This window comes from Patagioenas fasciata, chromosome 3 (genome assembly GCF_037038585.1).
Source record: "Patagioenas fasciata isolate bPatFas1 chromosome 3, bPatFas1.hap1, whole genome shotgun sequence".
NCBI lineage: Eukaryota > Metazoa > Chordata > Aves > Columbiformes > Columbidae > Patagioenas > Patagioenas fasciata.
Window position 1 is genome coordinate 103,442,010 of NC_092522.1, and position 16,511 is coordinate 103,458,520.

General features: G+C 38.3%; 1 long non-coding RNA gene across 2 annotated transcripts in view; it reads left to right on the forward strand.

Annotated features, from left to right (window-relative positions):
• Positions 1-16,511, forward strand: part of LOC139827624 (uncharacterized) — a 78,430-nt gene that overhangs the window by 18,027 nt on the left and 43,892 nt on the right. The window contains exons 1-2 of one of the 2 annotated variants that reach the window (XR_011738492.1): positions 11,166-11,245; positions 12,005-12,159. This is a non-coding gene — a long non-coding RNA (uncharacterized lncRNA). Of the gene's footprint in view, positions 1-11,165; positions 11,246-12,004; positions 12,160-16,511 lie in introns of those variants that run through there. The other variant, XR_011738493.1, reaches the window with a different exon arrangement.

Sequence of the window (16,511 nt, forward strand, 5' to 3'; positions counted from 1 at the left end):
GGTGCTTCAGATTCAATGGGAATAAAAAAATGGAAAAGATTTTTGGCACTATGTATTTATGTGGCTATTGACATCAGCTAGAGGAAGAATACTAGTACAATGGTTTCCACTTAATGTGATCACTAGCTAATTTGATCCTCCCTGTTATTTGATTTGATCTCCAGGAAATAAATAATTCCCATTGATTCTTATTGTGGGTTCTTATTGCTTATTTTGTTCACGTCCACTTCAGCTAATACTAGATAATTCAATCAACATTTATTGAATCTGCCATGGAAAATGGAAGGGTAATCATGTTGTTTGCAACATAAAAATAGTCTTGTATCTGGCTTCTTTTCTAATCTCCTTTTCAGCTTCCCTGAACCAGTACATAATGGCTTGAAATTAGTAGTTACCTTTGAGAGAAGTTGGAAATTAACATTTTATGGCACCTGCAACATGGCCAAGCACAAGTTAAAAATAAAAATGTAAAAAGCAATTAATAGATTCCTGCTCTCATTTGTACTGATGTATAAGAATCCATACTGCTGAAGTTAGGCAAGCTACACTGGAGTGAAAGTAATCAAATGAACAGATATATCCCTGGTCTGTCCTAATATTAGGTAATGAACACATACAGAGTGTTGTTTTTAAATGGAAATTTCAATAGTTTTGCTTTCCTAGATAATTTTATCAACATGCATTTTGGATGCTCTCCTAAGTTTCCTGTGGATAAATCAGTCACTTATTTAGTATGATGCAAGTAAGGTGAAAGCTAAGTTACTAAATAGCCAGGCTGTGCTGCAAATTCAGTTGAGTCAGTGGCTGTGAAAAGCGCAGGTGGCAAAAATTAAGTTAATGATGATGGAAACATTAATAAGTCTTTTGAGCCACTAATGCAAAGAGATGTTACACCAGCTACTGCTATTAAAATGAAGGGAGGCCATGGAGGTGATTCTTTCGTTCACTGACTGGTGACCACATTCCTTAGGCATGAAGTGTGAAAACCATGATCTTCCTAAACACAAATACTTTCTAAATTTTTACCCCAAAATGGGGGATCCCAAACAAGTTCTCCTACTGAAAAATGGATAAGTACGGCTGGGTTTTACTTGGATTTTCGGTGTTGTGACAGCCCTTTTAATAAAGATACCAGTATAAAATCAAACAGCAACCCAATGGAGTTGAAAATATTTCATATCCGAACAACTGCTCCTAATTGAATCTCTTCTCTAATTTTATCATTCCTCGTTTTTATGGACAGTCACTCAAAGACAATAGATATTTTTGTAGCATGACCAAGTGTTTTTGTTATATTTATCAGCAAATAAGTAGTATTCTATTATAAGGAGATACTGTGTATTTTATTTTAAATAGTTCGTACAAGTTGCAAATTACTGAATTGTAAAATATGAGACTGCAGAAGATAAAGCTAAAGCTTGATGTATTTACATTTTATAATGTGATTTTAGCGAAGGAATAAGTATAAAGAAATGCTTGAGAATTATCACTGTTTTCAGTTCTGTGCTAAGGATTTATATATTTTACTCTAGAATGTTCCCTGCCTCAAAGAAAATGGGAAATCCAATGTATAGTCTTCCTATTATGAAATGTTCTTGGAGAGAGATGGACATTTTAGTGAAATGCAAATGATGGTGCTCAATAGTGAGATGGAAAGTAGTTGTGTCTAAATCATGTCCCATATTTTATAACTGGAGTTACAGTATGCATACATCAATGCAAATTAAATTCCAGTATCTTTTCCCACATCTCTTTGTAAGTTTCTAAAATATTAATAATTTTCACTTCTAAAAGCTCTTTAAGAATCATCTTTCATCAATCTATCAAAATGGAGATTCATCTACTTCATATGACTGGAGATCTTATACTCAGATTTACAACTGAATATTTTAATTACTTAGACATTTAAAACAGCATAAAAGCTATCTTGTGTATTGTGAAGAGACTGGAAGACATCAATGTCGCAGTCTGGAAAAGATCAGTATTCCAGTCTCTGGCTCCAGAGCCCATAAACTGAGTCCTCTGCAACATACACCAGGCAATACCTACAGAGTAGATTTTCTCCATGCTGCATAAGAAGAAGACTCATGACAGGCATGCTATCCTGACCTGATAAGAACTTCTTCCATCCCTAAATCTGGACAAATCCATAAACAACATTTTTTTTTTTTTTTTTAGAGAACAGCTCAGAGCAAGAGTACATTTTGACTAGTGTCAGATCTTCAGCAATGACCAGTATCTACTGATTCAGAAGAAGATTCAAAAATAAAATAACTAGCATCAATCTGGCTAATTATGCACCAAGAAAAACATCCTTGTGAGGTATCACATTCTAAAAATTACTATTTCTCCCTATTAATTATAAAGGGAGCCAAAGGTGACAGATACAAATACAGTTTAGTATATCTTGTAGGTGGATGAAATCTATCTACCATGCCTACAGAAGTGCAGGAAAATAACGTACCAAACTCCTAGATTAGTGCGGTTTATTTCATACTTTAAGACTGGCTATCTTCATTGTAATACTTTAATATTTTTGCGTAAAAATCCTGTAGTGAAACTAATCTCACAATCTCGGTGCAGTGACTGTTCATGTTTTTACATAAAAGAGAAAAACACAGCCAAGATAAATCAAGTCCAGATTCATTCCATGTCACTTCTGGAATTAAACAAAGGTCTTAGAAGTGCTACAACATGTTCTGGAGAGCTGAGAGACTCACCACTTTCTATTGTCTACAGGAATCTAGGGTGCTTTAGTCCTTAAATATTTGTATTTCAGCTAGATGCCTTAAGTTAGGAGGGAGGAACCTGGGTTTCTGTGTTTTTGTAGAAATCCGTGAATCGTTTTCACAGAAGCTAGGAATGAGGAAAAATGAGTCTTGCAAATTCAGTAAGATATTAACCATATACTGGGAAAAACGTAATAACAATGCTGTTTTCCTTGCAGGCATATTGCACTAACCTTGTTAAAGTAAACTCGAGAAATTCAAAGAAAAGAGCGCAATGAAAGCATATTTGCATGAACCGGCACTGATCAAACAATATGTAAAGGAACAAAATCAACCGATGAAAAAAGATACAGTCAGTTCAAATGACTGATTACTGAAAATTGTCTATCAGACTGAGAGATAAACATAAAAATAAAATTTCCTTCTAACATTAATTGAAAAGTCAGTTCAGTATCACCATAGAAAATTCATAAAGCTCAGTAGCCTTGCCATGAATTTGTTGATCAACAGGATAGAGGGGCTGTGTATCTTGTTGCTGGAATCAGTGGTACTGAATCAGGCCTGCTTGAAGGGCAGCAAAATATTTTCTTTGGCTACTATTACAGGAAATAAGTTCCCTTCTCCTTATTAAATGGTATCTCTTTCAGATTTGAAAGAACAGAACTGTTCTTTGTATCTATATACTACCACCATTATTTAGCTTAGTACTATCCCCTCTGCAACTACCAGCAGGTCAAGGTACTATGATACATAATAACTACGAGTCAAGAGAAAGTGATGAAGAGCTGTCACAAAGCTCAATATTTTTCACATTTTGATACTAGAGTATGAAAAAGAAGAAAGCTGTACTTGAATTCCAAGATGAATGTAAAATACTAAGGTGCAATGCAGTCCTGTTACTGTTCTTAAGAATCCAGCAAAGGACTACAAACAAAAGTATTTTATTCTAAAGTACTATGACTTATACAAGGTCATCTGTTCATACCATCATGAAGCTATTTACATAGAGACATGAACAGCTGATAACTCTATTAGGATGAAACTTTGCAATATCATGACTACACTGAGTCCTCAGGTCTAAAAAAAAAAAAAAAGAGTACAAGTCCATAGAATCACAGGTATCATGGAAACAGTGGATAATGTTTGATTCATTCCTCTCCCTTTTAAAGTAAGACCACAGGAAACCAAATGAACCCATTAGGAAAGTTTTAAAAATCAGCAAAAAGGGTAGTTCTTTAAGCAAGTAGAACTCCTGGCCAAAATGTTTTGTGGATACTGAAGGTTTACACAGATTTAAAAGGAAACTCTACAAATTCTGTAGAGAAATCTATTATGGTTCTACAGGGAAATTGCTTCCAACTCAGGCAGTCATGAACGCATGGAATCATCAAACAATTTAGGTTGGAAATGACCATGGATGGTCATCTAGTCCAACTTTCTGCTAGAAGTAGAGCTAACTTCCAAGTTAGTACAAGTTACTCAGGTCCAAGCAATAAGATGCCACAACCACTTTGAGCAAACTGTTCCAGTGGTTAGTAGCTCTTTTAGTAAAAATATTTTCCATGCATCTACTTGAAATTTCTCTCACTGCAAGTTGTGACTGTTGCCTGTTACCTGTTGGCTATGCCTCTGAGAAAACTCTAGTGCCTTTTTCTAACTCCCCATTAGGTACATTTGGGTCACTCTTTAGTGCCCTCTTTTGACCACAGAACAAACCCAAACTCTTCAATGTCTCCTTTCATGTTGTATTGTCCATCTCTCTCCCCATTTATTGGCACTCTACTGGACACTCCTTTGTAAATTTCTTTCTTGGACAATAAAAAACTGGACACAAGCCCTGTGTTGAAAACTATTACAGGTTGAAAATTAGACATTAGAGTGAAAAGTGGAGTATTACCCTTCTGCTCTCCTTACATCCTTTTCTCAGCACCCATTTTTGTCTACTATGGGAGCTATAATTCTCTGTGATACCTCTCTTCCCCAGTTCAAGATGTCCATCCCTGCCTGAGACACTTCTGTTGTCAGGAATTCTCTTTAGTGTTTATATTCTGTAATTGCATTCACTGTAGGAATCTTATCATAGCCAATGTTGCATTCAGCCACTTGTTTACTATTCCGTTTGTTGTCACAGAAGTTTCCTTTCTTGTATAGTGTATTTCTTCTCTGTTTTGGATAATGGTTATCTAGTCTTCCTGATTATCCAATGTCCGTTTCATTTTTTTCTCCCATTCAGCTGTGATCTACCATACATCCACACTGCTAATGAGGAGACTACTTTGGGTCATACTGACTAAAAATCTTTGCACATGTTGAGAGTTTGTTTCTTCTGAACACAGTTCTGAAAAATAAAGGCCAGCAGTGGCTATACTTAAAACACTGTCTTACATGAAAATTGCCATTATGTGGAAGGATTTATCAAGTCATCTGTAGACACCAAGTACTCAGATGCTATTTCAGAGGTATAAACCAGTTCGAACGAGATTAAAAACACTTGGTAACATCTACATCACTAGGTCTGGAAGTACTTCTGATTTCTCAGATGGAAGAGCTCATTATGGCTGTATCTTCACTCCATTATTGCATGTTCTGGGTTCTACTCAAAGTTGGTATATACAGCACAGTACATGGCTGTCTTTTCTAGATGGATTACCAGGATGCCAGACTTGCAAGGGTCCAATGTGATACTTTCCAACCAATAAGTGGCAGCACATCATATAGAACCTACATGTCCTTGGAGTACAGGTGAGATTATGTTGTCCACTCAGCAAATAGATGTTCAGAATAGCATAACATTCAGAGATGAGAATGCCCTTTCTAGATTGTATGAACAGCTAGCAGAATAAATGCATTCGAAAACTCAACTTTGGCCTATTTTTCCTGAAAAGATCATTGTCTGCTTGGTGAAACTAAATTCAAACATTCAGACGAAAATTTCAAACTGTTCTTCATATCTGAGGATATGCATATTGTTGCTACCTGACAATAATGTATATGTGTTCTCTCTGAGTGTTATTGGTATCCATCTTTCGGCTCCAATTGTTCCTATTAATTTTTGCAAGAACAAATATTTTTCTAGTGCTATATTATTCTTTCCACGCTCTCTTCACCCCCTAGGAAAAAAAAAAAAATCACTACCACTGCCTATCTAGAAGGGTGACATTTATTTAAGTTAAAGGATCCTTAAAGTGGGGCTTATCACTTCTTAGGAGAAAAGGTTAAAAAGTAGACTTCTATCAAATAAAAGGCTTAGACAATAGGAAACAGAAAAAGAACAGATTAAGATAGTAATATGTTCTGGTTATGTTTACACTGGGAGACCTGAGAATTTGCCTCATTTCAGTATCTGGGTGTACACAGAGCTGTATCGTGACCCTACAAAGAACCTCGTTCTGGATACACACCATTGCTTTGCACACTGGAGGCAGATCCTCAGGTATCAAAGGACGTGTAATCTATGTTCCTCTACCCCTTTCCTAGTGAAGCAGGCAGGTTTTGGCAATAGTCACTTGCTTGTCTTACGGGAAAGATAAATGTGCTGAAACACACTGAGGCACTCTTCATGCTGTTCAGTTAAAAGACTAGAAGCAATACATACTGCTGACTCCTTTATTTCTTTGGTCACAGTGCATCTGATATTACTGGGAACACACTGGGCTGATAACATCCTTATGAAAAGTTGAAAGATGGTGCCTCCTCCACCTTGTGGTATAACAATAAAACTTCTATATAAAATGCAGAGACAAAAATGTAAAGGTGGAGATTTTCTTGACTACAAATAGTAGTCAAGCACAATCTAGTTCACATCATTCTTATTTCTGGAGTAGACACTCCTAACAGTAAGATTTCCTGATAGTCTCAAGGAGTGATTTTTAGAAGATGTCAGAACAACACTGGGACTAATAAGTGCTGCATGACATTTGGTGATGAGCCTTAAAAGCACCCAAAACAAGTACAGTCACAGCCCTCACCTCCACATTGTTCTTTTTCTCCTTGTTCTTACTGCCATGGTTAAGTCTGGCGAGCAGCTCAATCACCAGAGGCTCTTGATCAGGGACTGTGACTAAGGCACCACACAGGGAGTTCTGGTTTCTTCTCACATAGAGCCAAGTGAAGTCTGACTGAAAAAACAAGTTTTTGTCTATCCTCTGGTCAAAACTCTCAGCAAGGGCTAAATTGGTTACCAATTTCTTTAGGATTTAACTTCTTTTTTAAAATTTCCTGGGGCTGCTCAGAAATATGTTCTCAGTAACCTTTTTCTTTGACAGAATGTCTTTCTTGCTCTAACCCTTTCATGGAAAATCTCTTCCCATTTCAATCCTTACCATGCTGGTTAAAAAAGAACTTTCATAACAATCTTCAAAATGGTTTTTTTGCCTTTTCCTAAAGTGTCAGAGGGTAAGATACCTTTCATCAGGTTCCCTTTCAAAGATTCTGCCTTCACAAATGAACATGGGCCTAATTAGAGCCCTCAGCTGGAAGATTTGTGATTGAAGAAAGTTCACGTTTAAAACGCTATAGTCTTGCAATGCATCCTATAAAGGAATCTGTAGGTAAGCAGTGATAACCCAAGAGTGGATATTGATGTTCTTGAAGAGTAAGACCAGTCAAAGATTTCTCCTGTACTGGGGTTAAAATTTTTGGAAGATTGAAATCATGCCTAAGCCTAAATTTGAGCCGAAATGCAACAACTTCCTCTGTCACAGGAGGATCCTTCGCAGTCATTCACTTTATCCCACTATTTCCTCCCTCAGGAAAGGACATAACATTGTCTAATAATGCAGTGTAGTACTTTGTGTGTAACTGTCTATATCTTATGGTGAGATAACTGAGATCCTGGTGTTCAGTAAACAGACCCCTTGTAGCACCTGGGTTCCTCTCTGACATGCCACAGTGATTGATGATGCTTTGCTGCACTAAACTCCATTTGTTCTGGAGATAAAGGCACTGCTATGCTGTACCTAAACAGCCTTTGTCCTCCACAGCTTTGTCTGAGAAATTCCAGCACATAAAAGGATTAGTGTCTTCCTAAATCTGTGGATCATTAACCCAGACGAGGTAGTTTTTGAACTTTACAGTCACCAGCTTCCCCCAGAAATATTGGTTCATTCATGTATAAATCTAGACAAGAAATGCCTGCCTAGTATGGTCATACCTTTTATTGAAAAGTAAAACAAAATCAGTGATGTCTTTGGAGAAAGTATCTAGGTACAGGACTGTGCAAGTTTCAGTGTCAATGAGTACTCCTCCTTACAGGTACAAACGCAGTGCTCCAGGGGTCTTGTTCCATGTTTTGCATGACATGACACAGCAATTCCTCTACATACCCATTTTTTCTCTCATTCTAGTCATATTCTGGCTTTATTTGATTTATGCTACACCTTCAGTTTTTAAGATAACATGTTACCTACAAATCACTGTCAGGATGACCTTGGGCTTTTACAGACCACCTCATTCACTCTGATGTTGCAAGTGTCTCTGCTAATGCTCATCCTCTTCATCTATATTACCAAATACCAGGGGTGATTGTAATCCTGTGTGTGTGCTACTTACTCAGAGTCTAATATTGTTCTAATCTTTTTTAGCAGATATTATTTACTAGGTGTCTGTTTACTACCTTGCTCCCTCTTAACCCTTCTTTTTGATCATTTCATTATCCTCAGGGATGCTCAGCATCTTTGCCATTTGTACCTCCAACTCAGATGTCCAGTGATATTTCTTTCAGTTCAGGCCAGACTATCAGATACCAGCTTCTCTACCTGAGTCATATTCACCATAAATGCTTTTGTATAACCAGGGTTTGATGATGATATCCTTTGTGTAAAGCAGCCATTTTTATCATACTGAACAGTCAAAACTATTCAAAAGAGTGCTAGTATCTCTGACTACATATTTTCAGATAATTTTCACCTTTTTTCCTCAATCCTCTATTTAGCTTTGGCTAACTATTTTAGCACTATGCAACATGTGTTGTAGACTTATAACAAAGAGCAAAATTTAAAGAAATTTCCCTTTTTGAGGTAAGTATTCTTTTTGAGTGATAACTGGTCACTGCTACCAGGTTTTAGATGTCTGGGAACCACCTGCGTAACTTTTAATCATTGTTAGACACTCTTGACTCCATCTTGATGGTTTTACAAATGAGTTTTTAATTCCTTTCAGATAATTATGGATATAAAGGATAAATCTGTCACAACCCCCCTCACATAACTTGTTGACATGCTCTTTATATCTTCTGGCCACAAAGTCCCCAGCAAAACCTTATTTTTGCCTTAATTTTTAACTCACAGTAACTTTTGAGGGAGGTGTTGTTGTGGTTTAAACCCAGCTGGCAACTAAGCACCACGCAGCTGCTTGCTTACTCCCTGCCAGTGAAGTAGGGGAGAGAATGAGAAGAGTAAAAGTGAGAAAACTCATAGGTTGAGATGAAGACAGTTTAATGGGTAAAGCAAAAGCCATGCACACAAGCAAAACAGAAAAAGAGGAATTAAATCACTACTTTCCATCGGCAGGCAGGTATCTAGTCATCTCCAGGAAAGCAGAGCTCCATCATGTGTAACAGTTACTTGGGAAGACAAATGCCATCATTCAGAATGTTCCCCCCTTTCTTCTTCTTCCTTCAGCTTTATATACTGACGGTGATGCGATATGGTATGGAATATCCCTTTGGCCAGTTTGGGTCAGCTGTCCCAGCTGTGCCCCTCCCAGCTTCTTGTGCACCTGCAGCCTTCTGGCTGAAAAGTCCCTGACTTGGTACAAACATTTCTTGGAAACAAGTGAAGCATCAGTGTGTTATCAACAGTATTCTCATCCTAAATCCAAAACACAGCACTATACCAACTACTAGTAAGGAAATTAACTCTATCCCAGACAAAATCAGGACTGGTGCCCTCTGGAAAAAAAGTGGAAACTCAGACCCTCAAGACTCTGAACTATTTCATCAGCAACAGTTAGTATAAGCTTCTGTGTCCCTGCCCAGCAGGAATGTGAATTAGACCATAACCTTAATTTACATAACTGAATAATGATGACTTATGGACCTTAGTGACCTGGCTCAAACTTCAATGAACTACATATGAAAGCCTCAGGATAGAACGATTTTCCTAAGTCATACTTACTCTGCTTCTACTCTGTTGGAAAGGTATTAATTAATTCACCAGCTTCCTCAGAAGTTCAACAGACTGAAGTTAAAATGCTGTGTGTTATCAATGATTTACTATGGGTATGTGCTCCCCACTTAATTGCAAACTTCCTCTGTTCAGACCACAAGAAGTTTTGGAGTGCTGTTGTGTATCTGCTTCAGTTCCTTCCATACAAGACAATTAGTACACTCAAATCATGGAGACTGTATTTGGTTTACATGGCAAGGTTTTGGTAGTAGCTACAGAGTTTGCTTTTGTCTACAGGGCTGGCTTCTGTAAGAAGCTCCTAGCTTCTGCTATGTCCAATAGAGACAATGCAAACCAGTTCCAAGATGGACCTGCCCTGGCCAAGGCTGAGCCAATCAGAGATAGTAGCAGTGCCTCTGAACATATTTAAGAAGGGAGAAAAAAACAAACAAACAAACAACACTGTTGCAGAACAGCAGCTGGCTAGAGGATTGAGAAAAACATGAGAGAAACAACTCTGCAGACACCAAGGTCAGTGAAGAAGGAGGGGGAGGATGTGCTCCAGAGATTCCCCTGCAACCCATGGTGCTGCCTGTGGTGCAGCCCATGGTGGAGACAGCAGTGATGCAGGCTGTCCACCTGCAGCCCTTAGACCCATAGGTTTCAACAGTTCAGAATATTCCCTGGAGACTTTATGAGGCAACCATCTGTCCTGTTTCTGGGCTTCTTACTCTCTGTTCAGAATTACTACATGCACATATGCCTACTGCCTGCATAACTATGTGGCTACTACCCCAGTGGAGTTGGGCACATGGCAAAAGATGTCAAACCAGAAATCCATTTGATTACTGCACCTCCAGCTGCATCAGGTTCACAGCATTAACAGTTTTCATGGGTGATCCTATTCTTTGACATCCTTCATGTAAATATGTGCCTCCAGTTAAGTTAATCAAACTGAGTTCTTCTAAATTATTAATTTTTTTCATGTAAAACACTCAGGGATGTCCTGCATGTCCTCCAAAACATTTGAAGTTTTGAAAATGAGCATTGATATGGCTGTGCAAGTCCTAGTGATTGATCTAATGCTTGAAAAAATATCCTCAAATAGCTTCCTCTGCTGTTGATGTTAAATACAATCTTTTCAAGGCAGCTAATTTGCCAGTGATTCACTGAGGAAAATTCTCATTACTGGTTAGCTGCAGAATAACCTTTCCCTTGAGACTTCTTCCCCAAGGATTTCTTCATGCTGAAGCTAGTGTCACCTTCCAATAGCATACAAAGGTCAATCCTATTAGAAATATTTTGTTTCATTCTGCTAGTTAGGGTGGCAATCGACTGACAATTGATCTATGGGATACTTCTTGGACTAATGAAGAATTTCCTAGATGTCTGGATTCCGGTTTTAATAAGGTAAGAAGACACTTTGGTGTTTATCCCAGTCAAAGACCAACCAAACCTGTTACTTTAAATCAACCTGCTTTGAAGATATCAGATTTGTCTACTTAGCTGATAGAAGGTTTTAAGCTTTCAAACTATGTTTTGAAGAAGATAAATGATGGAAGAATGGCCAGGATCCATTTACTTGATGATTATCCTGTATGGAAAACATCTCTGTGTCCATAGAAAGGGATCTTTTGCATTCTTGCCTGAATCTAAACTTGGTCTCAGCAATTAATTCAAAGTGCAATAGAATTTAACTCGAAAACTCATCAGACTGATTAAATGATAGAGGTTGTAAGATGCAAGGGTCATATTTGGTAAAATAATTTCTGTTTATTGCAGTTCAGATTCAGCCTAAAAGTAGTTTGTGAATAGCAGAGAACCAGTGAGAACTGAGGTTGTTGTCAGGGATTCTGGAGAGGTGGATGAAACTCTTCTATATCCATGTCTGACTCTGAGCAGCTTTGCTGAGAGACCCCAGTATTTCCTGTATCAGAAGCAAAGAAAGGAGTACCATAGGTCTGTTACCTCCTCCCTTCCTGTTCTCTCTCTAGGCAGAAGTTCCAACTCAATATTTCCCAAATTCTGTAGAATTTAGCTAATTCAGAGACTAATATAAGTTTACAAACACTATAATCAGATGAACGATTATCTCTACATAAGCTTGGGAACAAAATTACAGGTACCATCTATTCCATGAAATAATCCATGCACATTTTTCTCCTGCAGTGAATATGCAGCAACCTACTCCAGTCCACCCTGAGCAGACATAGACTAGGACTCCAGATGTCGCACCCTGTCAGAAGTGCAAGACGAAACTATGGAACTACTCAGTGGAATAAGATAATCAGCAGGAAGGTAAAACTTCAGTGAGCCAGGCTGAGGTAGGAAAGATGTTTGGTCTGCCTTACTGAGACTTCGGGTAACTCAAACAAGGATCTTTTCCAGAGAGTTGTCTGTGATGGCTTATTTTTAGGGCTGAATTTGTGTTGGTCTTTGGCCTGTGTGATTCATAATCCTTCATCCCTCTCAGACCATTGACCAGTACCTGTGCCAGCTGTACAGACAGATGACGGCACCTTCATCAGGAGCAAGTAATTATGTATTAACTCCAAATGAACAAAAAATAACACTATATTTTAGAAAGACATCCAATATCTGTGTCTTCAGTCAGAACAACTATAGAAAATTTTATTTAGCCATCACTGAAGTACAACTATAACTGAGTGAAACAGTAATTGCTTTAAAGCATTATAGCAACATTACACAACACTCAATGAAAGGCAGCAAAAAAGATTTTTTATAGTTGATATTACTGGTAAATTTGTAGGTAATTCCCTTTTGACTGAATTAAGGATACACATACTTGCAGTATTATTTTGAAAAAAAAACAAAAACAAAAACAAAAAACAAAAACAAACAAGTCTTAAAACCTTGTTATTCATGAGCACTTGAAAATTGAGTACTTGGCTTCCAGGTAATGCTTTCAGCAGTTTCCCTCTGGCATTTACTGGAGTATGCATGTGTCAAGTAGCTAGTCAGAAGTTGTCTTCTTGCACAGAATTTAAGTAAGTCCACAGAATCGTCTAGCCAGGACTACCAAGGGGGATTAGTAGTTAATTCATTATCTCAATATGTGCAGATCCCAAGCACTTTGGCTAGACTAAGGCCTGGCTCTATAAAAGCCTTGGCAGATATTGGAATGAAACCTGGTACTCTGTGTTATAAGATGTATTGATCCTGACCAGGAGACTGTTGCACGTTTAGGAATTTAGAGACCCACACAGAAGTGTACTTGAGTGGGTCTGGGCCTGTGCTGTATGTTGTACAGTGTGACCCTCAGGTCTGTGCTGTGGTGCCCAAATGACCTGGCCACAGAACAACCTCAGCTAGCTCATTGTAACAAAGAAGCCTGTGGGCAGCTTCTCCATGGCATTGGCGCTTAAGCCACTCGCGTGGCCTTAGCTTTATCTAAAAGTGAAGCAAGTTCTCATGTGAATAAACTTTAGAAGTACATCTGCTTTCTTGTAAGAAGATGTTATATCAGCTTGAATGACTAAAAGGGAAAGATTCCCTCCATGGGCAGGATCTGCTCTGCTTAGCATGCTGTGAGAAAATCTCTCTGTGCTCCATCTGAGGCTTCATGAACTTAGGATGGCCAGCATCTGAAGGGATTTAAGACTTGCTTGCTATCTATATTCCTCTTCTTATTCTGTCTTATTAAAGCAGCTACCTCATTAAGCCCTCTGCTGCTGGTCTTATCTCATCGAGATCCAGAAAGATCTGTGTACCATCTCTCTCATGTCACCTCACCGTACAACCCCTGACGGTCCAGACCAGAGGCATCCTGTATAGTTCAAGGGAAGAGATGACCAATTGCAGTAAAAAAGCCGGGATATTTGTTTTGCATTGTTCTACTGCTTATTGGCCAGCTCTAACAACCCTTACTGGGTATGTTTTTCTCTTAAACGATTTCAACGTAAGAGCCACGTCACCAACAGGTGGTCATATCCCTTCCAAAGACACAGAGCTGGTTAAGACCAGATGCTTCCAGCTTTTGAGTTGGGCTGCACGGGGTCTCTGTGAAGAGAGACTGGGGCTGCCCCATGACAGAAACGGAGGGTTCTTGTGGCTCCAACCAAGCACTGCAGGACACAGCTGAGCCCCCCAGCCGAGGTGGGGGCAACTCAGAGAAATGTATTTAAGAGTGAGGAAAAAAAGTGTGAACACCAAGATCAAAGGTGGAGGAGAGAGTTCTCCATGCCCGAGCAGATATTCGCGCCACTGCCCATGGACAACCCATGCTGGAGCAGTAGAAAATTGTGCCGAGGAAGGAGGGGCAGAGAGGAACTGCTGTGCACTGACTGTAGCCACTGAGCCCCTGCACAGCTCAGCAACAGGTAGAGTCTGGAGTGAAGCTGAGCCTGGGAAAAGGGGAAGAAAAGTTGTTTTAATGTTTGTCTTTTTGTTTCCCTCTACCCAAACCACTAATTGAATATTTATTTTTATTGGTAATAAATGAAGTTCTTTTTCCAAGTAGAAACTATTTTGCCAGTGATGGTGGCTGATAAGAGATCTCTCTGTCTTTTTCTCAACCCAGGAACTTTCTCATTCCTGCCTTCCTGCTTTGTCCTCCAAACACCCTATCCCACAGAGGGAATGTGAGCAAGGACACAAGTGAGAGTTTGGCTGCTAGCCAGTGTTAGCCCACCACAAATGGCAAAGACCTGCAGGATATTATTCTGTGCCAGTGCCTGGTTGTGGACATAACACCTTTTCAGATAGTGTGCCAGGTTATTTTTCAATGCATAGTCCTGACAAATTTTATCTAAAAAGAGTTATCATGTGCATGCCCAGAAATGGGAATTGACACAGAACAATACATTGAAGATCAAGACAAAGTTTATTTGATTCTGACTCCATTTTTTGTATAGAGGTGGAAAAAACTCCCACACTTACTGAAGAGATTTTTCCTGTTTCCTAAACCAGTTTTAACCTTTGGTACATTCTGACATGGATGTCCTTGCCCCATATTTATCCCATGGGCACCAGTTCCTTCCCTGTTTACCAGCCTTGTCTCCATTATTCCCCTCTGTCAGAACAGCGCACCTCGTACCAACCTTCTGCCCTGCTTAGCCCGTTCCCTCTGAATAGATCAGCTGTTGTTCACAAGCTCTATGAAGTATACTTTGAATACTGCTTTAGCAAAACCCTTATATAAGCACAAATGCTAAACAGTATTTCAGCAACATGCTTGTTTTGTGTGTTGTTTTTTTTTTTCCCCTCCACATTTTATTCTAATAGAAATAATTGTTGTGTATTTATCTTAATGAATGGATCAAAAAATCACCCCAGCAGTTTTTATCCAAGTTATAGTTCTGCCAAGAGGATAATTTCCAAATGCCCAAGGTGTTAATAGGAGGATTCTGTTCTTATAGATTCCATATTCTTATCCCTGGCTCACAAACCTGCTTAGCTATAATGGTGATCTCTTGCTTTACATCTTCTTGCTAAGAAATTAGGTCTATGAGTATCTGAGAGAAAGGATGAGAGAGTTTTAAAGTGCTTGATACTTGCCAAATTCTAGGCATAAATTAAAATTTGTAATTCCAAAAGGACTCAAATCCCATTGGAAGAAAAATTAGCACAATTAACTTGTGTCAATATGCAGTCATGTAAATTCAAATAAAGACAGGAATAACAGTTTAAGGTATCATCTGAGGTGTTCTTATTGGCTTCCTAGTCATTTTAGAGAAGAATTTATCTTGAAGCACAAAGCATCCTATATTCAGAACATGTAATGAGAGAAGTAGATTTTAGTAAACAATATCATTTATAGGTGATAACAACTTTAAAATCTGCTTTCTTGGAAGATATGCAATATTTGTGCTTCTTGTTTGATAACTGTAACAGCAGCTGAATTACTCCACAAATTTATATGCAGGAACCGCACTCACTAATTGGAAGTTGAAAGCATCAGACACTCCACTAGCCCTAGCCTATTTCTGTCCTAAGTAATAGGATTATTGAAAACTCTGTCCTTATATATTGTGTTCAAGGAGAAAAGCACGAAAAATTCAAAGGCTTAATTTAGGCATCATTAGAAATATATTGCAATTCTTGGACTATTCTATACAGATCAGCAAAATGGGCTACTGAGCAGGGAGTATGAAATGGAGTATAGAGGAAGAAAAAAAAATAGACTAGACTTTACATTCATATCACTGTATGGCACGTACTTTTCATTACTGCTTATATACATTTTGGTTCATAAAATTCAACAGTAAAAGATGCATATAAAGCATATATAGCATTTTAAATTCAGGTTACTAGAATAGACTACTTAATGGAAAGGTACTATAATAATATGAGCTATTTCCTTCATGGGTGTCCCTGAAATAAAATAGTTCATCAATCACATTTGCAAGTGGAGGAAAAGTAATAGACTCTTAAAGGTCAACACACTGGTTAGTATAAACATGCCTAGTTCACTTACTAACAAGATGCTTTAAGTTTCAGCAAACTAGAGAACTAATTTCTTTAAATAAGTGGTCATCTAGCCCACTATTTTCATTCATAGACTTTTACAAAGGAGGCTGTTTGGTCCATAGCTTTTGTAGTACTCGCTCCTAGCAAAAAGTAAGAAGGTTTCCTCCATTTTCATATGCAAGAGGAAGCATACTTCTATACATATGCAAGATTTCCTTCTGCTTGCTCTGAAGAATTTCAGACACAG